Source organism: Cryptomeria japonica, chromosome 3, assembly GCF_030272615.1.
Source record: "Cryptomeria japonica chromosome 3, Sugi_1.0, whole genome shotgun sequence".
Lineage (NCBI taxonomy): Eukaryota > Viridiplantae > Streptophyta > Pinopsida > Cupressales > Cupressaceae > Cryptomeria > Cryptomeria japonica.
The window spans coordinates 19,092,867-19,116,223 of NC_081407.1; the positions used below are offsets into that span (position 1 = coordinate 19,092,867).

Consider the following 23,357-nt stretch of genomic DNA (forward strand, 5'->3'; position numbering starts at 1 on the left):
AAAGGACTTTCTCCACCCGCCTGAAGAAGTTTTGACTAGAAATGATGAAGGACTTTGTTGAAAACAGAAAAATCGCTCCTGACCCTCAGAGAAGGTCCAGAGCGAAATGGCCTTCAAGGACATTATTTCCTTCAAAATTATTGATGAATTAACTTTATAGTGCAAGGAAATGGATTTTGGAAGTGACATTGTGAGTTTAACAAACAAGTTGAGGTGGGTTCCAGCTAGAAAATGAAAAATCGCTCCTAACCCTCAGTGAAGGTCCAAGGTGAAATTTACATTTTCACCTATTTTTCCTCATAAAAAATGTCAGATTGGAAGTGCAACGCGTTAACTAGATATCAATTTACCCTCCAGGAGATTTTTCAAGTCAAAATGTGAAATATTCAAGGCCAAAATTCAAGAATCGCTCCTGACCCTCAGAGAGGGTCCAAGGCAAAATCCTCATGAAATCTCATTAAGCCTTGTTTTAAAAATTCATATTCTCCAAATTGCACTTGATCGCCAACATTGCTAATTTTGAGGCGTTTTGGAAAATTAAGATTAAATTGACATTAAATTAAAAACATTTTGGCATTTAATAAATTAATTTTAAGCCTTAAAAAATCGAACTTCTATCTTGGAGGCATTTAAAATTAATTTTTATTAAATTAAAATTAAATATAAAGCGCTCAAGGCCTTATTTTGATTTATTTTGCCAAGTCGGCCCCCTTTTTTTGGAATTTTATTTATTTTTTAACCTCTTTTTGCCAAGTCGGCCTAGAGGGAGCAAAAGGGTGAGCGCTCTATATATTGGAGGAGTTTTTTCACATTTCAAATCATTCAATCATTGCCTTAAGTGCGAATTGGAGAGCTAGAAGGAGGTGCGAAATCTGGTATACTTGGAGCGAATTTCTTTCAAGTGTTGAAGACTAGAAGGAAGTGGAGTTTTATCTTTTCAAAAGGCTAGAGGAGGCGCAATTCATTCAAAGGAGGGCTTTGATCTACACTTTGCCTAGCGAAATTCATCTATTTTTGCATCATTTCTTAGAGTTTAATACTCAAGAGGAGGTATGGCGAAGTCATCTTGACACCCTTGTTGAAGATTTGATTTTTGAACATTTGTTTTGGAAAAATCTAAGTATCGCATGGTTAATTAGGAAATGATAACTCAAGATTTATCAAGAAGTTTCCTAATTAAAATCTTAAATCTTCCTTTTTAGTCTATATTTCTACACTTCAAGATTTATTGCTAATTGTGAAATGTTGTGTAGGTGTCAAGATGGCGACTCCAAAGGCAAGAGCATCCACTAGTCGTCCAGCTCTCATCAAAGAAGATCAGAAGAACGACGAATTGGAGACCAGGATCGTGTCCAAATGGAGCAATATCGGAGATACCAACTTGGGAAACTTCAGTGTGAAAAAGTTTCGAGAGGTCCCCTACATTGGCAAGCCATCACCCGTCGCGAAGAAGATAATTGAAAGTGGCATCATCAAGGCGGCAGGTTTCCCTCCAGCAGTCCAGTGTCATGAGCTGATGATCGAGTGTGCCCGCCACTATGACTCACAATCAAGATCAATCGTATACTTTAGCTTACCTTTCAAAGGAGGCTATAAGTGAGGCTCTTCATCTTCCAGAGCATAAAGATATGATTTACAAAAGTTTAGAAGCAGCCAAGTCAATGTATGAAGATGATCCTGACACCTGTTTGAACCTCATCAACAAGAATTGGTTGCTCAAAAGTCGTCCTCGTCTGAACAAGATTCCCAACACACCGCATAGGATTGATTTCCAGGAGGAGTACAGAGATTTGATAACTTTGCTCAATCGAGTTACAGGGGCTCCTCAAGCCTTCTACTTCGAAAAGTGGATGTTCTTCTTCATTCAAGTGATAATCCAAGGGAAAGGAATGCTTCATTGGGCCAAAATTATTAGCAATAGCCTGGATGTGCAGTTGAGAAGACTAAGGCCTACCAAGTCGTTCCACATGAGCTCATATGTTATATATGCCTTGATCAGGAGTTTCGAGTATGCAGGGCTACCTCACAGAGGTGTGATCGGAAGAGGACCCGGAGAGGTGAGAGTTTGTGACTCTTATGTTCATCTGCATCATCCACCTGGAAGTGACTACAAGTTAGTCAATGATACCTTCACGATGAACATCACTAGGATATTGCAAGGCGGGATTCACAATCGACTATCTCTAGATGCACAAGAGCTTGTGAAGAGGTATGGTGCATGGTTCATCCAATTTCAAAAGTTTACATACATCAGAGTTCAGGGATGTCCTTCACCTCCCTACATGCTGCCGAGATATCCGACAGATAGAATAGTGTTACTTGAGATAACCAGACAATTGGTAGCTTGTGCCAAGGTATCCAGACACAAGCATGGAAATGGAGTTCCCTAACTATCATATTGGGGAATTCAGTTGAGGTATGTCCTAATACTCAAGCTTCAGAGGATGCAGAGAAGGAATTAGCCTTGTATTCATTCACCTTCTTTGCCCCACAGGAGAATTTTGATCCTTATGGTTATATGGAGGAGACAGTTGCTAGGAAGTACGGACATGAGTTTCAGGTGGAAGACTTTTGGATGAATCTCTCAAATGATTTAGAAGTTAAAAGGAAGATGCATTCCAGATTGCCTTTAGATTTCATCAGAAAATGCAAGGTTTACAGAGTAGCCGATCAAGCCCAGGACAACGGCAGATACCTCCAGTCATCCTATGACAAAGAAGATAAGAGAGTGAAGATAGATTGGAATGAGCCTAAGATTTTGGACTTGAGAGCTTTGATGGCTCCAGTTTTATCATGTACTTGCAGATGGGTGGATGTACAACATCAGAAGTTAAGAGAGCAGAACATACCAATGACCTTTACTCTGAAGGAAAGACCAGAGGAAGGAGGAGCAAGCGTGAGTGAAGACACTTCTCATCCTAGAGGCGCAAAGAGGAAAGAAAGACCTGAAAAAAGAGAATCCTCCAAGAAGAAGCAAGAGGCCAATCGAGATCGCCCATCAGGCACATCTTCTCGACATGGAAAGAAGGCAAGTCAGGCTGAAGGTCAAGAAAAGATAGTACCTGAGATTGATGAATCTATGGAATCCATGGTACAAAATGATAAGCCAGAGAGGGGACAGACACCTCAACATTCATCAAGTCAACCTCTACAAATTGATGAGCTACAGGAAGATCAGGGAAATGATGATGAAGCGACATCTCCTCTCCGAGAAGATGAATCCTTGCTTAAAGAAATACAAGTTAGAGAGACAAGATCCGCCATCCCAGATTGGTTGAAGTCGAGACTGACAAGGGTGATCGTGATTGAGGAGGAAGAAAATGTGATTGATTTGGAGAGTCTTATAGGAAATTCTCAAGAAGTAACGGAAAAGAAGAAGGCTACCAAGATGTCCAAGGCAATCAGAGATGAGCTAGGATCTAGGAAATTGCAAATAGCTACACCAGTAGTGGACAAGTATGAAGACAAAATTCTTGCAGATGAGTATGATGTGGAAACATTTGAACTTGGCCCACTCACTACTGAACAGGCAATGGATGAGGCAACCGATTCATTTGAGGCACTTAAGGACAAACTCAAGGAAGAAGTGGAAAAGAATAAGAGGCTTGAGAGAGAGGTCGGTGCTTGGAGAGGCTACTTTAGTCATCTCAATCAGCCCTTGAGACGTCAGGATCCAGCAGTATCTCCTGTACAAGCACTTCCTCTTGAATCAGTTGGAGAAGCAGAAAGGGTCAAAAGCTTGGTTCAGCTTATGAGCTCTTGGATTGATAAATCCCACACAATAGCCATCGAGTTTGCAACAAGGATGATGAAGACAATCCATCGAGCTATCCAGGTCCTTGAGATTATTCATAATTTATTGATAACTGTAGCCGCTTTTGCTCATACTAGAGATATTATCATTCCTGTCCTGCAAGTAATAAGGCAAACACCAAGACGGATCCTGGCACAAGAAAAGATAATGGATGGAGGGACTCATAACCTACTACAGTGGTCAGCTCTGCTCCAGATGAAAGAGGTCCTTTTTGAAGACATCAGCACCAAATGCAGTCAAGTTGAAGGTGTCATCCATCCAATTCAGGATAAAGTGTTTGAAGTATTGTGTACCATCCTTGGCAGGCGGATCGAGATTGAGACAGATGTGGACATCCAAGAATTGGAGGATAGAATCAAGATCATCTTTTGCAAAGAGAAAAATATCGTCACAGATGAGCAATGGGACCTGATGTTCACTACCATGCTCCTGATTGAGAAGATCAAAGAACTCGAACTTGGATGGGAAGCAGCTCTTCTCACTGCCTTCGATCAGGTTATTCACTTGGAGGAACGAATGAAGAATCTTCCTGAGATTCCCACTGCTGAGATTGAAGGAATTGTGTCCAGATTCGTTGGATATGCTAAGAAAGAGCATAGGAAAGGGAACAAGGTTCTAGAAGAAAGGTTGTTGTAGGATGATGTGGCATCTTAATTATCATTGGTCTATGTTTCCTCGACTTTTGTGCCAATTAAATATTTGGCTATGCATTTAATAATGTTCATCTAAAAGGGGAACTTTTTGTAATAAACCCTAATTAGGGTTTAGGTGTCAAGATCTCAGCCATTGATCTTCTTTCGATCTGGGCCGTTCATTGTAATTGAGGATGCTATATATACCCTCACTCATTTTCATTTTGTCATTAGAAATTGATTAGATTTTAGAGAAAGAGATTAGAGAGCTTAGAGAGAAAGTTATTGTGTAGCAAGATTGAGTAGTGAAGAAAGAATTTTGAACAATTGTTGTCCATTTGGCTTTGAGATCAATAAAATATTGAAGTTATGGTGTTTTATTGTAATACTTGTGGCTATATTCATGGTTGTTTATCTTCTTGAATCATTCCCAGTCGAAGTAGTATTTAAGTTTGAAGGACTAAGCGTTGTGCTTGATCTTTGGTGAGATTCATATCCAAACCACTAGCTTCTTATTGATTGTAAGGACGCCTTGTGTGGTCAACTGGAAATATTGAGATTGCTTGAACATTCAATCATTATTGGAATATTGATATGTATCTTTATGATAGTATCTATAGTCTTTGATGATTTGAAAACCACTAATCACCTTAGAAGATCGCATCAATTTCAGTAGAGTTGTAATTCCTTGGCAATACTGAAATTGGTAGAATCTTACCAAGTCTAGCCTACATTGAGTCATTCTTAGGATTAGAGTAGAATTCATCTCTTGAAAACCCTATCTTTTGATCTTTTTTGAGAATTTGTTAGTATTAGGAAAAATCCTGTTCCTACAGTCGAGTGAAAGCAACACAGACCAGCTTTCAAAGTGCGTAAGACCCCTTGAAGAAACAGTATTCACAACGACCACTGGTGCTTATCCACACGTAGAGATCCTACAGCGAAGAACCTTGAAGTCACCCTGATTGATCCTTTTTGCGATATCTTCAGCATTCAGAGGCTTTACTCAAGAGAGGATAAGGTACCCTTGGGTATTTTATTCTGTGTTTGATAGTGTACAAAATACACGTCAACAGGTTTGCACGTAAAATCTTGTGCCTTGTGGTTTTGTTGTTGTTCCTTTTCTAGTTTCAGTTGCTTCGTGTTTTACATCTTTCAATTTCAGACTAAAAGTTTGATTAAAATTTGAAATTTCTAGAAAGGATTAAAGTAATTGTGCTACTGTTTTACATCTTTCAATCTCTAAAAAAGCAGGAGGTGGAGGAGGATCAACACAAGTCTCAGGAACCACTACGAATGACTAAAGCACATGTAGGTTCAAGTGACCAAACCTCTCCTCATATTTCTGATGTACTCTCGATGCATGAGAGATAAGACCAGTCAATGGAACTGCATGCACAATGGGAGCAAAATGTGAGAACTCATACAATTGGGATGCATGATCAACACTGCCAACTACAATAAGCTCTCTACTATGCAAATCTCTGATAAGCACTGAATCCAGGGTGAACTCAATTGTCTTGCCTATCCTACTATGAGTAATCTGGTAGATGGAAATAAGGTTAGAAGATAATGCAGGGGCACAAAGACATTATTGAATGTGCCACCATCAACCTCAATAGAACCACTCCCATTAAGATTCATGTAAGTGCTATTACCCATCAAAATCTATGGAAATACATGATGCTCAAAAAAAGAAATCATACCCTCTAATGATGCCATATGATATGAAGCTCCTGAATCTAGAAGCCACCTGGAGGACTGAGAATGTGTCGATGCAAAGAGAGCATGGCCTTTCATCTTGTCTTCCCCATGTGTCATAGATGAAGACTTGAAATGTCCAAGTCCTAAAGTGGTGGGACAAGAAGCACTAGATGAAGACGAATAAATATTATTCTTCTGAAGTTCTTTCAGCTCATCAATCTACTTTGCATAGCACTAATGCCCATCATGTCCTAGCTTGGTACAATAAGCACACTTAGGCTTGTCCTTCCTAGATGAAGACCTCCTGGAAGAGGTGGAAGAATCTGAATCATGTCCATGAGACTCTGAAGCTAGAGGCGGTTAATTAGACTGTGTACCTTTGTTCTTCAGCTTCTTCTTCTTCTTTTGTTTCCCTGTAGATGTAGGAGTCTAAAAAACCAAGGCCTAAGATTTGGAACCAAAAATTGAATCAAGTTGTGATAGCTTGGCATACTCCCATGTCAAGCGCTTACAAAACACCTCAAATGAAGGAATAGTGAATGCAGTACCCAAAGCATCCATGGTGGAATAGAATGATGAAGCAAAGAATTGAAATGGCCTCAATGCTTGGATAGAATCAAGAAGATGCACTTCTTATCAATCTTTTGCTTGCCACAACCTTGTAACTGTGATTTGACGGATTTGAACTTCACTAGAAAGTCCTCAATGGAAGGAAAAGAATCAGGTGTCAATGATGTCAAATCTATCTCAAACTGAAGTGCATGAAACTCATTAATACCCCCAAAAATTCACTCAAATTTGAGCCACATAGCCCTAGGAGTGGTGTAGGAATCAATATGAAACTGGAGACTATTTGAAACATGTAGGGCAATCATACCCATAGCCCGATCCGTCTTGTCCCTATGCTGAATGATCTCATACTCACTAGCCAAGTTGAGCTTGGTTTGATCTAAACAAGACCATAATCCCCTAGACCGAAGCAATTTGATCATTGTAGTCTTCCAGATATGATAGTTATGAAGGGTGAGTTTTTTAATAGAAGGATCCGCCATTAGGCTAGGGATAGAGAAATATAGGAATATGAAAGATGATGATTCTACCCCCACCACAACAAGAAAAATGAACCTTTTTGCACTTATATAAGTTGAGAAATCACAAAATTTAGAAATGACAAAAAACTGAAATCACTAAGTGCTTGGTGAATATTTGGGAAAACTTGACTCCAAGTCTGGATAAAGGACTCTAAGAGCTTTTTGACGATATGCGGAAGTCGAAAAATGAAGTCCATTTGCTCAAGTTATGGCCCCGGAAGAGCAAAACTAAAGGCTGACTTTGGAGACCTGGTACAGAAAATTGGTGTAGAATCTGATCAAACCACCTGCAAATTCAGATAGTCCTCTGAACCAGCTTTCCAACGGTATCTCGTTTGCCCAATTTCAACTTTGTATGACAAAGTTATGAGCAAAACACTGAAGACTGTGTTTTAGGGCTTGGAAGGCTTGAAGGGGCAACAAAAATGAAAAACTTCTCAAAAATAGCAACTTTTCAAAAATAGAAAATTTCCGCAAATAGCAACTTTCCAATAATAGAGACTTGCCAAAAATAAAAAGTTTCCAAAAATAGATACTTACTAAAAACAAAAACTTTCCAAATATGGAAACTATCTGAAAAAAATTCACAAAAAATTTCCCAATCTTCGATTTCGACAAATTGGCAGGCATATTTAGAGTTCTTGAGCCTCCTAAGCACGATAGTGACATCCATTTTGCCTCAAACTGACCTCAGAAAATGTGCCCTCAACCAATTTGACCCCAAATTTCAACTGCTCAGATTTTGATGAAATGATAGTTGATCTTAGGGTTTTTCAACGTTGCAGATTCCATGGTGATGCCCGTTTTGCTCCAAAATTGATAAAAAAATTGCCCACCTCAAAATTCACAAAAAGCAAATATGTGACTCTGCAACACTTCTGAGTAAAGAAAACCTTGAAACTTGAGAAGGGGCTTGCCGCAACCTGGCTCTAATACCATGTTGAATTTTGCAACACAAGCACTTGAAACATCAAACGAAAAACAAGAACACCTTCCACAAACGAGAGCTACACAAATGAATGCTATATTACTCGAAAGCAAAGAATATAGAATGAATTACAATTGTACAATAAGATGCTTATAAAGAAAGCACAAAACTAAATTTAGGAGAACTAAAGTGCAAACATGAGGAGCTAAATAAAGCTCAACTCTAACTAAACTAGGTGCATAAAAGCTAAACTAGGTGCACAACTAAAATACGCACTCCTAAGTGAACTTAAGCAAAAATGCATAACCGATTGTAAAAAAGTAACTAATAGCTAAATATGCTCTAACAAAATTTATATGACCAAGGTTTATCTCCACGGAGCAAAGTGGGCTTGTGAAGGATAGATAAGTAGATCCTTGACATCATGGTATTGGCTTATAAACCGATCCACTCTATAGAAATTACAAAAGAGAAATGCATGCTAATGAAAAAGATATATAACAATCCTATAACCATCTACCTTCTCTCTACCCTTCCTACTCTTACCTTAAGTCATATGTCAATTGTTCACATTTTGTTTGGAAAGGGACCCATGACAAGCCCCACATAGATCCAATCAAATGGCAAAAGCTTTGTAAGCCAACACACTACAGTGGTATAGCTGTTTGAAATGTTGAACTAATGAAATATGCTTTGGGTCAGAAAGTCACTTGGAGCTTGTTTTTGGGACAAAACCAACTCTAGAGTTGCAATCTTCAAGAAAAGCATCTAGAGAGAATGGTGCAGGAACCCATCTTTAATTCAAGGCTAAGCCATATAAAAATTTATGTGAAAATGAAGAAAATCGATGACAAGAGACTCAAACTGGACAATAAAGAATGGTGGATGAGATATTTTCTGGAGAAGCACATGAAATGAAAGGAAAACGATGGATTTCTCCTAAAAGTGGAGCAATTGCATGAGAAACTCTTTCTCAAGCCTAGAGTTACAATATTAGCTACTAGTGGACCCACAAAAAGGGCAAGTTTGGAGATGGCAAATAAAATGGAAAAATCTTGCTTTAGCTGCTCCACACTTCAAAAAGAATGTGTTGCCCTTCCTTCCTTTCCACAAAATACCCCACTTCATTCAAGCATGAAACAAGATGAACTTATCTAGTTGGGTAGCAAGCTAATTACCAATATGCACCCAAAAAATTTCCACCTTTTGCAGTGCTACAATTGTGATCACTTATGACTTACAAACCTCCATTAGTTTGACCAAACAAGCACATACATACATTCTCTGCTTCTTTCTGAACTTGATTACCCTACTCTTCAAGGTTCTTGCATATTAAGTTGATTTTCTACACTTACTTTATGCATTCTTAGCTTCTACTTTGCTAATGTATTTTTAAATCTACCTTTCTCAAAGGCCATTCTTTGTCTTCTCTAATCTCCCATTACTAGTCAGTATTTCTCATTATTTTTGGTTTACCCGTTCATTGTTTTTTGTTGTTGTCCATTCTTCATCTTCAATAAGTCATACATCGGCCATGTTGGCACTCACCACATCATTGACAACATGTGATAGCTTTGACGAAATTGACCAAAGATGCATGGAAACCTATGTTACCTCGAGTTTTCAGGATGGGGACGGCAGGGGACGGGGGTACGCGTTTCCGGGAAGGTGATATTTTTTGCAAATTTTTGGGACAGCTAGGGGACGGCAAAGGGGACAGCCATATAAAAATAGGAAAAATTAAAATATATAGGGAAATTTAAAATATTCATATGAAAACATGGATAAAACTGTTGAGACGTGGACCAGCTAGGACTCGAACCTAGGACCTTCCATACGCTGCTTGTAATGTCCCCTACTAAGGTTTGGTCAATTTTAACCATAATTAATCTATTTTCAAAGTACTTATGACTTAAACTAACTTGATTAAGAGTCAAGACGATCTTAACATGAATCAAATCTGGGATGTTCTATCCTTTCTTTAGTCTATCAAGTACTTGCTATCTTACCATACTAAATAATTAATCTTATTCTGATCCAATTATAAATCCTTTACGTATTTATTAATTACTAATTATATGAATTATTACTAATTTCTAAAGGTATTATATTAATTATAATTATTATATTAATATTTATTATTATCAATATCTATATTTACAATCCTTATATTATTCCTTACTCTGATTTGAATATATACATAAATAAATAAAGTAATATTACCAATTATTTATGTATTAGCTGATATCCTTCTATATAATTTACTAATACTACTACCAACTTAAAACAATCGTAGTAGTAATATGTTTACTGGCTGGTAATGGCAGACAGATCTGATGCATGTCAGATCTGGTCTGCCACTGTCATGATACTTGATATCCTTATTAAATACATATTGCACTCTATGTTAATATTTCTATTAATATTAAATTCTGCATAGAATTATTATCATACTTCATATAGTACAATACATTCCCATGCATACCATCAAGGTCAAGGATGCTACCACCTGTAGCTTTATACAGTTCTGATCTGTTCTGATCGGTGCTATTTCTGATGTAAACTTTAAAGTATGCAAACTGTTATGCCGATGGCAATAATTCTCAAGAGAGCAGATCAAATAGGATACAAATAAACAAAGAAAAACTCCCACTCGATGATTCCTTGGAATGAGTTTGTTCCTCATTAAATATCTTGTGGGATTGAATGGATGCAACCCTTCCTTGAGAATGGACACATCCTTGTCTTGATTGCAGTTTGCAAATAATATTTATTATTGTCTTTTAGAACTAATCACACTCCTTAATTTCTAATCAGATCACAGCTCTTCACGAATGAATCGCTATTTTGTTAATGTTCATGCCTTTCTATAATCGCTATTGTATTATTGTTTTGCTTAATGAATTGTGGCATTGAAAATAATGAATCGTTGCCATCTTTTAATGAATCACTGTTTGGTGCTTGTGTCACTTACTCGCACTATCCCCTAATGAATCATTCTTTAGAATCTAACTAAATCGGTCTTATTAATGGCTTAATCATCCAAGCCAAGGCACCTTTAGATTGCTTGATCTTTCAATCTGTAATCTGATCATATCTTTTTACCAACAGAAACATTGTATGAGGTTGCTATCTTAATCAATTGCTTAGAATATTAATTACGGTATACCATTGATGTCTTGTCATTCTCCAATATACTCAATGTTGTATGTTATACTGATGCAATCGCTATATGTTAATGGTAGTTATGTTACCTTGTAATCAAGTCATTGCTTTTAGTATATGCATAGGCTTTACAATATCATCGTTGTTCTTTAAAATTAATCTCTTTGGCATACTTCCTTAATCTGATAATATCTCTTAATGCCAACTAGGGAAATCATCTTTTTATTAAGACCTTCGTGATTTTCCCTCATACACTTAGATTCTTAATAACTACTTAAGCTGTAGAATATACCTTCATCAAGATGTGTATGTATTCTATACTCAGAAATATCCGAGTCTATAATATACTGTAGGCTGATTGTTAATAAATAATATTATTGATTTATAATAATATTATATTAATTTAAGATTATTAATAAATTATGTTTTATGTAAGTAATAAATAATAGTAAATAATAAATAATTTGTTGGTAATTATTATACTAATTAATAATAATTTTATATATATATATATATAACGATCAAGGAGGGGACATGACACTGTTGGAGTGCTCTACCACTGAGCTACTGGCCCCTCTTAGACCAGTCCATCATCGGTCCGGGTGTGGCTTATTTCCAACACCAATACCCCCCCTTAAGCCACACCTCCCGTGTGCTTGGGGCTCCTAGCCTGGACCTGGCTCTGATACCATGTTGATTTTAAGTAATCAAATTAGCAATGTAGAATGAAAATCAGAATGCTAAGTAAATCATGCTCATAACACACATGTACCTTCTCAAGATGAAAAATGCAAATGAATACAACCTCCATGGCTATTCCCATGGATGATGTTTACCATAGCTAATCCTAGAGGGTGAACAAGCACAAGTGCAACATGGAATTTCTTCCATGACATCTATCATGCCTACTCGTAGAGGATGGAGGAGGGCTTTCACCTCAAACTTCTCCCAGAGAAGAGTGCATCACCACCATGCCTACTCGCAAAGGGTGGATCCACCATACCTACTCGCAGAGGGTAGAACGAGGGCTCTAACCTCATACTTCTCCCAGAGAAGAATGCGCCACCACCATGCCTACTCGCAGAGGGTGGATCCACCATACCTACTCGCAAAGGGTGGAACGAGGGCTTTCAACTCAAACTTCTCCTAGAGAAGAATGCATTACCCAAAAGATGTAGCTTCCTTTGAAGTTGAAAGAAACCGTCTCCCTTTGAGCTTGACAAGCTCCCTCTGAAGCTAAAGATGTCAAGCTCCCTCTAGCACTTCCTCCTTTTAGAAAAGGAAGTCTTCATTTGACCTTAGCTCTTCCTGAGATGTCCCTATACCAACTTCGGCAAAAGAAGCAAGAGGAGTAGACCTGAATTTGCAATCCCGAGCAAAATGACCATACTTGTCACACTTAAAGCACTGGATGTGAGATAAGTCCTTCTTCCTTTTTGATTTAGGGGCATGATATGAGTCTCTGTCTCTATCCCACTTCCTTCCTTTGCCTTTAACCATATGCGAAGCAAGGACTTGATTTTCTACATCATAATGATCATGCTCAATTCCTCTTGCTATCAACCGTGACTCTTCTTGTATGCAATCTGCTCTCAAACGATTGAACTTGGGAAGTTCTGATCTTGCACTAATTCCTTGAATGTAAGACTCCCAAGATGTCGGAAGACCATTGAGAGCAAGCATGGTCAAGTCACTGTCATCAACAACCTTCCCAATGGATGAGAGTTGATCTCTCAAATCAGAAATCCTCATGAAGTATGCTATGACGGATTCACCTTTCATCATCTTGATGTGATGAAGTTGTTGCTTAAAGGCAAGGGCACGACTGGTGTTGTTGATTTCGTACATCTCTTCCAATGTCTTGAACATTTTGCTGACAGTCTTCAGCTTGGAGATGATAGGTACAATATGATCCTTCACAGAGTCAACCAGCATTCTCTGAGCTTGAAAATCTTTCTTCCTCCATGAAGTCTTTTCCTCTTCTGCCTTAGGTTCAATGGATGATCTCTCCACAAAGTCTGCAAGATCACTTCCATTCAATGCAAGCATGATTCGGAATCTCCATGATGTGAAGTTGGATGCACCATCCAGCCTATCTTCAACCCTGAGACAGTTCAACATTTCGAGTGGAGTGATGAGAGCAAATAGGAAGAGGAGGAATATCTACAATTAATCTGATTAATCCTAATTCGAACCAAGCTCTGATACCATGTTGAGACATGGACCAGCTAGGACTCGAACCTAGGACCTTCCATACGCTGCTGGAGTGCTCTACCACTGAGCTACTAGCCCCTCTTAGACCAGTCCATCGTCGGTCTGGGTGTGGCTTATTTCCAACACCAACAAAAACATGCACATATACATTATAGAACCTTAACATATAAGAACTAGCAAAGCTCTTATGGCAAATTTGTGTTAAATTGAGAGTCAAAGTCAAATTGCTTATAGAATTCAGTGTCAAAATTCATTGTCTATATGCAAAATTTATGGGGACGTTCCCTAGGAGTCCCTTGTCCCCAAGATGTCCCTGGGACAAGGACACCTAAAAAAAAACCGGGGACGCGTCCCCATGTAACATAGATGGAAACAGATACAAATACAATATTGTATATGTATAGGGTGAATTTTCAAGATCACTTGATACAAATGCAGCTAGATACAATAATTATAAAAACATTAATATATTCAATTATTTAAATTTTATACATCTAAGGGTATAGGACATAACTTTAAAAATATTGGGTTTTATATTTTAGTTCATAGTACTTATTTTGTTATATTATGTTTGTGTCTTCGAGGGTGTGTGTGTGAACATGTTTTATGTTTTTTCTTTTGCAAAATTTTGAAAGTTTTTTCGGAGACTATAAAAAAGATACGGCACCAAATGATATGTCACATCAAGACTTATCAAATGCATCCCAAATATAGGCTAGTATATGGGTATGTTTGGGTGTGGTATCTATACCATTTCTAAGAGTATCATGTTTGTATCCAGTATCCGATCCACAGATACATGTACCCCAACAAGGGAGTGGAAGTATCTACCAACTTTGACATCGAAAGCTTTTACATTTTTTCAGTTTTTGTAACTACTTGATTTCAGATGCATATTTCGGTTGCATTACACATATTTGTCTATTCCTTGCATATTCAATCATATTTTGACACATTTTTTGCTCTTGGTAATCATGCTTCATTATAACACTTTCTTGACAACTTGTGCAACTATTAATCTTGTCGATTTTTTTATACTTCGAGCTGCCTTCTTTGATCTTCTTGATTGCTTAGGCTTATTTGCATTTTGTTTTAACATTTCCATTACCTTTACCTCATAGCCTTGTTGAAGAAATAGCTTCACCTATTTTCATTAGAGTGAAAAAACCTTCTTTATACATCATATTGGTTGCTATGTAGAACCAATGTAGTTTTAGTTAACCAAATATAACACTATTTGTTGTAGCTCCCCTAATGAACACTATATGCAAGTGGACAAGACAATATAGCTACTAACAAGCTAAAAAACTAATTATTAACTAAATATCAATGTAATAACCCTACCCAGAAATTTTGTTCCAAGCTCGCAATAACTCTGATTTTTAGCTTGCAAGCATTTCGTCAAACACTTTGCATTCAATCAAATACGAAGAACTTCTGATTGCAATTACTTAATAACTGTATCAGAGATTCTAGATCATTTATTCATCATAAACTCATGCTAACATTCATAAGATGACTAGGGCATTTTGTCAAACAGTTGGCAAACACTCTAAAGAGCTGGATACAATAGAAAACGAGCAAAACAATCTGCTGTTTGAGAAATAAGAATTTGTAAATATGCAAGTGTTTATTTCTCTAACCTCAATGATGCCAGATACAATTAATCTAAATTGGATGGCGTTTAGAATGGGCTACTACGTCCTCTAGAGCTCTGTCTGATCTGCTACTACTGCTGTCACATCCCTTTTATGGCTCAATGATGTCCTCTAAGTACTCCCACGACCTCCTTATTCCTTCTACTATAAGCGCACCTCTGATTTGGAGTTGTTGTGAGAGTCAGCTGGCAACTTGCTTGCAATTTCCGTGCCACCTTCACTGCCAAAGTCCCACGAATCCTTGAGGAATCCCTTGCAAGAGTCTGCCGCCTACTTCCAACCCTTGTAACCCCTCTCTGGACTGCTACGCCACTTTTTTGGTAAGCTGCAGCTGGCCAAATGAGACCAAAAAAACCTCCACAAATAACCTTCAATGCAGGGGCAGCCAAGAAATGTATTTGATAAACAAGCTATCAGCATAATAAAATCCAATCTTTCCCGTTACAAATTTGTTTCTGTTTGCACAGCCAAAGGTTTGAAACCCTCGCAAAACCCTTTGAACAATAGTTGCTGAATCGGACGGTCGAAAATTTACTAAATTATCAGCCGTCCATGTTTGCCAAAAAGGGTAAATCTAATGAATTCGTAATAAAGCTATTTCCAATTTTTATTTTATTTTTTAATAAGTTTGAAGAGCCATGTGGGTTAAGGCTATGTCAAGATTTTAATAAGAATAATAATAATATTTAGTTAAGATACTAATGTATTATTGAGTTCTACTTTTTAATTAATTAGAGAATAAATAAATAGAATTAAAAAAATTTAACAAAAGTTTTAGAGTTGAAATTTTATTTTTATTTTGAATGATTATAAAATAAATATTTTTTAGTGGCATTATTTTTTCACAATTTTTAATATTATATATGTGTTGTTTCTCGATTTAGATTGTATGTTTTTATTAGCATCAACATTTGGGATCACACTATGTGATCTATCACCATCCTAGAGCTTGGAGTAGAAAAATAGATGGTTGTAGACTAAAGGAGCATATAAAGAGGGGGAAAAGAAGGGTGGGAGGTGGTTGGGAATTTGTTTAGAGAAAGAAAGGGATCGCTGACACGTCACATCAAAGAGCCAACAAGGATTGACACCAAGATAAAATAACAAAATCAAAAAATTTAAAAAAAAAAATGTCAATGCTAATACAAGAGGGGAGTGAAACTATAGAAAAAGGCAAAGGAACAAAAATAAATAAAAACTAAGTAAAATAGAACACACCCAATAAAGAGATAAAGTTGTCTTCTATTAAAAAGGCCTAGTAAACAACAAAAAGAAGAGGACGGAGCAAAATAACTTAAAAACAATACCAGGAAAAAAGGAAGGAAATAATCAAAAAGAAGAAGAAGAAGAAGAAAAAGAAAATTTCAAAAAGAAGAAAATCAAGAAGTAAACTAAGCCAATTAAAATAAAAAAATAAAAAAAGGAAGAAAAAACAAATTAACAATAAATAAATAAAAGCAAACTAATACTCTAAGACAAAAAAAGGAGGAGGAAGAACCGAAAATAAATAGAAACAAAAGTGAAAAAATTGAAAGGTAAATAATGAAATAATAAGCATGAATTTCGATAATGCTATATAAGGAAATTAATGCTATTAAAAATATGAAAAACAATAATATCCTACAAAATAATAAAATAGATAAGAAATGGAAAGAAGAAAAAGAAGAGCACAACAAATAAATTAAATAGAAAGAAAAAAGGAACGACAAAAAAGAAAACTCTAAAAATAATAACAAATAAAAATAGAACAAATGACAACAAAAAATAGGAATCACAAGAGAATCTAAAAAAGAAAACGCAAAGAAAACTACAAAATTAAAGGAACAAAGGAAAATAATAGAACTTATTGATAGAAAATATAGAATAAAATAAGTAGTGCAAAACATGAATTAAAAAATATACTCATTACATATTAATAATTAAAGTAGCATAATACTTAAATGGTAACAACAAATTCTAACAATATGTCTACATAGAACAATGAAAAGGGGCTAATAAAAAGGAAAAAGAAAGGAAGAAACCAAAACCAGCAAAACCACTAAAAAGAGAAATCTAAGGAAATAAACAAAATAAGTAAGAACCCAAAAAGTCTAAAAAGACAAGGAAAGAAAGGAATAACCATAAAAATAGAACAAACAAGAAATAATAGGAAAATAAATTATATAAATATAAAATAAATAGGATAGAAAAGATGAAAAATAAAAGAATAAGGAAACAAAAGGACACAATAATGATGTAATATAAATAAACTCTATAATGAGTTCTAAAATAGGTAAAAAGCAAAGAGGAAATAGACTAAAAAAGCTACCAAATAAATAAAGGAAAAACAAAAAACAAAACAATAAAAGGAAAGAAAGATAAATGAAGCAAAGAGAAAGAAAAGAAAGGAAATGAAGGGGGAAGATGAGGGCTAAGGTTAAGAGGAAAGAGGACCAAGATGCAAAAACAAACTCTGAAGGGGAAGAAATGAGACAGGAGAAGAGGAGAGGATAGACACAAAGATGTGAAAGGAACAGAAAAGAAAGCGAAGGTCAAGGATTGAGAGGATATTTTTTGAGGGAGGTGAGAAAAGGTTTGTAATGTCCCCTTTTTGGGATGATATGGTTTATGATTGGAATAGCCTATTATTGGCTCTCGTAGGCTAAGACCGATGGTTAGAGGGTCCCAGATGGCAATGAAAGAGGCTTATTCCCATTCCAGAGGTCAGAAGTGTTCAAGATTGCTCTTCATTTGGTTCAATTTGGCCTTCATTTGACTTTGTTTTTTTCACACTCACTATTTATAGTAAGTTAGTATTTGATCGAGAGAGACCCTTACTATTTTAGTAAGGCAGTTGGATGCATAGTGGGAACAATGGTTGACCTCCAGGTTCTGATGGGACATAGAGATAATGAGTAATCAATGAGATATTAAAATTATAATGGCATTTAATAATATTATTTGTTAGTGATTATATTATAAAGTTATTATTTAACTTTATAAAATGTCATTAAGAGGGGGGCCATTATAGCATTAAATGACTTTATGATATGATGACTAAAAAGGGGGGTTAAAAAGTGTTTAAGTTGTTTTCATAAAGTGTCTTTATAAAATGACAATATAAAGTCACTTTAATTAATAAAGTTCTCCAACTTGTTCGAGAAGCTACTTCATAAGGAGGAATTAAAAGTAAAGGAGGATTTATCCCACATTAAGCGTGCATATTGATTTGGAGTTTGAGGAGTCTTTATAAACAAAACTTGTCTTCCTTCAAGAGCAAGAACTATGAGATTATTTCATGGAAGCCATTTCTTCTTGTTGGTGTAAATAATTATTCATCTTGGATATTATTACACTTACTTAAGTTTACTTAGGAAATGCATTTCATAGTAGTTTGGGTATGAGACACTTGGGTGTTTGTGCCACATTGGGATAGTGTGTGTAGGAGAAATTCCACCTTTTATGGTGTTGATATTGTTGTTACACTCCACATTCAGTGGGTGATCCACCTCATGTGGACTATTATATTATTTCTCCTACCTACCCACACCTATTTCCTACCTACCCTTGTTTCTTATTGAGCCACATGTCATGTTTGTGTGCTCACATATCCCTAGCCTTGCCTATATAAGCAAGCTCATCTACATTGTATGTAATTGATATTATTGATCATTTTCTATTGATGAGAATACAGTTTATTCTTGTCCTATATTTTGTCTCTATTTTGTACATTTCATTGAGCTCTTGATCTTGGCAAAATCTCACATGGTATTAGAGCCATTGGGGCTTCATTGATTCGTCTTGAAGAGGCATTATTGCGACGTCAAGAGGCAGATCTGAGGAGCGGCATCTTTTGGAGGCGTCCTAGACCAGATCCGACCTCGTCATTGCGTTCAGAAGGTCGTTTCCATGAATTTTGGTTATAAAGTCGGCCTATTTTGGTGAGAAAATTTTTTTCGCCAATTTTGCTATTATTGTACCGATTTCCAAATTTTTTATTAATTTTTCGAAAAAAAAAATTTAATTTTCTGAAATTTTTTTTCGAAAAATCAAAAATCAAAAAAAAAAATCGAAAAATTGAAAAATCAAAAAAGCAATTTGTGGGGGGTCTGCAGACCCCCCCGTGACTTGTCGTACCCTGCAGGGCTGCAGCACAGGTTAGCGTCGCCCGTACCTGTGTGTTCCACGTGTTGCAGGTCTGTTGTACCCTCGCTCGCGCCTATACTTGTCGCCGCCCACGCCGGTACCTGTCGTCCACGTCGCTGTCGCCGCCACGCCGGACTCTCCCGCCACCACCACCGCCGGCAGCTCGGCTCCTCCCGACACCGGCCCTCGTCCTTGGCTTCCGGCTCGCCTCCTGCGACTCCGGCAGCCTCCTCCCACCGACGGTTACAAAACCGGCGATCCACGTTCGCCACGTGGTAGGAGGCCACTAGCCTGTGGCCACCTCTGTCTGACACGTCAGCTCCATACGGCAACCGAGTCATCCACCACGTCACCTGCGCCACGCACACCTCCGTACGCACTGTCAGACTGCCACGTCATCCGTACGGCCTGCATAGTCATCTGCCACATCAGCTTGTCCGTACAGTACAGATGCCACGTAGAGGGATGACATTTTCGCGACTGTCATATGGCCCTCAAATTTAATCGAGTGATTTGCTGATGTCAGCACACATCAGCAGGGTTTGAAAAATTTTGGACCCCCCTCTCATTTGCATTTCTGATTTTGCAATTCAACTTCAGACGGTGATATCTTGCTCATTTTTGCTCCTTTTTTCGAGCAATTTTTTTTGAAATGGGCTAGAATTTCGTGCTCTCCGCAGTGGTGAAGAAATTTTTTGATTTTGATGCATGGTTTTTTCAGAAAATGCAGTTTTTGGTGACTGTACCTTAGTAATCCTAGTTTTTGCAACTTCAGAGGCTTCGTTTAGGGTCATACGACCTCCTTTTCAGGGGCCATTTTTTTTTAAAGTGCGTATTTTTTCATCTACTTTCACATGATGCTATCAGATTGATGCCATTGTAAGTAGAAATTGTACTTTCAGATTTTGGCCATTTTTGGCTCTCTTGGTACTTATATATTTGCTTGAATCTCAGTTAGATTCATTGCACTATTGATTGAAGTCTCTTGTATCTCATTTGAAAAGTTGTAAAATTTGCATCATAAATCCACTTTGCCTTGTTTTGCAAGTGGCTCATTGTAATCGCACTAAGTATAAAGTGCCAAAATCATCACTTTGGGGGGGGGGGGGGGGGGTACTTTGATTGATTGAATTTGGGGGGGTGTCTCTTGTGCTTTTGTGCTCTTGTGTTCCTTCATTTTTGCTGCTATGGGTTCTTCTAAGTTTCCTCTCTTAACTCCTCATAATTATGCTACTTGGAAATTTGATGCATGGAGTAAACTTATGGAAAAAGGACTCACTCATTACATTGATGGAGCTATTGTTGCTCCCGCTGATCCTAAAGTTGATCCAGTTGGTCACTTGGATTGGCTCACTAAAAATATCATGGCAATTGGTACCTTAAGAAAGTATGTATAAAAGGATCTCATTTTTCATATTGAGAAATGTACTCTAATCAAGGATGCTTGGCAAAAGTTTCAAGACTTGTATGGTCAAGTTGATGAGATTAGGGGATATCAAATTGATAGTGATCTCACCATGTTAGATCCCAAGAACTTTGATACTATACAAGATTATGTCACTAAGGCAAATGAGTTGAGGGCACAACTCAAAGATTGTGGCATTGATAAGAAGGATACTCAATTGATATTCAACTTGATAGGCAAGCTTCCACAAGAATATGCAGCATTTGTTTCTAGTTTCCAAACCCATAGGATGACAATGGGTACAAGCTACAAAATGCCTACATTTGATGCTTTCAATGAAATGTTGATGATGGAACAAACTAAGTTGATAAGCATGGGCATTCTTAAGGCTTCTAAGTCTCAAGCATTAGTGGCAAATCAAGGGAACAAAGGAAATCAAGGAAAGGACAACTCAAACAAGAAGAAATGGCAATCAAAGCCTAAGGACAAAGCACCATCTTCTCCACAACAAGGAGATTCATCCTCTTCCAAGAGAAATAATTCACCAAAGAGGGAGAGACCTACTTGTGCTTATTGTAAAAAGATTGGTCATGAGGAGCATCGTTGCCATTCTAAGAAGATTGATGAGCTTACACATATCATCAAAAAGCATAACATTGATTTGCCTAAAGTCTACAAGAAGGATGATTCATCAACTTCCACTTCCTCACATTCAAAAGGAAAAGGGCAAGCATTCATGGCTTCTACAAGTGGGAAGACTCACTCTTTTGGAACAAGAAAAGGAAAAGCTCTATGTGCTACTATCAATCATGATTCAGAGAGATGGCTTCTAGATTCAGGGGCTTCTCATCATATGGCATCTTCGCAGTCTATGTTCTCTACATTTGAGCCTTGCACCATGCCACAGATTTTGATGGGCAATCATACATACATGGATGTGATTGGGAAAGGATCTATTGACATTGGGGATAACTCCTTCAATGATGTGTTGTGTGTACCCCACTTGACAAACAATCTCCTTTCTATCTATCAAATCACACATGGCGCAACTAAGAGAGTTGTGGAGTTCACACCTGACTCAGTTTTCATTAGAGATTTGGAGACTATAGCTATCATTGCGACTGGGGTGGTTGATCATGCATCTCGGTTATACTCCTTTTCAGATTTTGTTGATGATGATGATTTCACATTTGATGATTTTACACATGATGATCACACTTCTTGTGATGGTTCAGTTTTTGAGGAGAACTTTGGACACTTGAACATGGGGATTCTCACATGTGACCCCATTCTTGAGTCTTGTATTACATCTCCTCATATTGATATCACATCACCTATTGCACCTGATGATGCGGATAGTGCGACAGTTTTGCCTTCATGTGATTCAGTGCAGCAGGATATTCATTGTCTTCCAACTTCAGATTCATGGGATGATTACTTGACAAATATTGCAGGTTTGTTTGTGGAATCCTACATTGCAGATTTGGGGGACATCATTGATGACATTCATCTTCTCTTTGATGAAGATGATCCTTCTTCGATTGTTGCGAGGGCACACTCTGACCCTCTTGTTCATTCTCTACATGATCATTCTTTCGAGGTTGACATGATTGTGGATACTTATGTATAGTAGTTGGAGGAGGTCTCTTTATGTTTTGAGGAGACATGTGAGTCTTTGGGACATGTTCTACATCCATCTCCACTAGATCTTGGAGTGCCTTTTTCAGTAGTGTGGCACAGTTTACCACCTTTGGAGGGGGTATCTTTCAGCATCGACATGGGGACACTTGAATAGTTTTCAGAGATTCCTTTCATCATGAGTTTTCTTCATACATCTTCCCTTCATGATTGGGGAGACTTCATGGATACACCTTTGGTTTTATTTCTTCCTGAGGGGAGGAATGTTGTTCGACGTTCATGGAGCAGTTTCTTCATACATCGTGCTTCTATCATTGGTGCAGATTCCACATTGAGGGGGGGCTTCCTAGATTCTCTTCTTCTCTCATATGGGGGGGGACTTTTTCCTCACATGGGGTTTTGCTCCTCACATTCTTCTATGAGAGTTCTCTTGTATAGCTTTCATCTCTCTTTTGGGGGAGGGTTTTTTCCCATTGGGTTTTTCTCTCTTTCCCCACTTTGTGAGAGTTTTCATTGCATTGGTTTGCATGCATTTGCATTTGTACATGGGTACCTAACATGGCCTCATAGCCGGGACCCATCTTGCATTGCTTAGTTGCATTGTAGACTTAAGTGCATTCCCCTAAGTTGCACTTAAGGGGGGGTGTTGGTGTAAATAATTATTCATCTTGGATATTATTACACTTACTTAAGTTTACTTAGGAAATGCATTTCATAGTAGTTTGGGTACGAGACACTTGGGTGTTTGTGCCACATTGGGATAGTGTGTGTAGGAGAAATTCCACCTTTTATGGTGTTGATATTGTCGTTACACTCCACATTCAGTGGGTGATTCACCTCATGTGGACTATTATATTATTTCTCCAACCTACCCACACCTATTTCCTACCTACCCTTGTTTCTTATTGAGCCACATGTCACGTTTGTGTGCTCACATATCCCTAGCCTTGCCTATATAAGCAAGCTCATCTACATTGTATGTA

At 37.5% G+C, this 23,357-nt stretch overlaps 1 protein-coding gene across 3 annotated transcripts in view; it reads right to left on the minus strand.

Annotated features, from left to right (window-relative positions):
* LOC131049111 (uncharacterized) overlaps positions 1-23,357 on the minus strand; it is a 76,272-nt gene that overhangs the window by 41,910 nt on the left and 11,005 nt on the right. The window contains exon 1 of one of the 3 annotated variants that reach the window (XM_059218015.1): positions 15,192-15,763. The exons of 1 other annotated variant lie outside the window; for it this stretch is intronic. The gene's annotated coding sequence lies outside the window, so the exon portion shown is untranslated. Of the gene's footprint in view, positions 1-15,191; positions 15,764-23,357 lie in introns of those variants that run through there. One more of the 3 variants, XM_059218014.1, reaches the window with a different exon arrangement.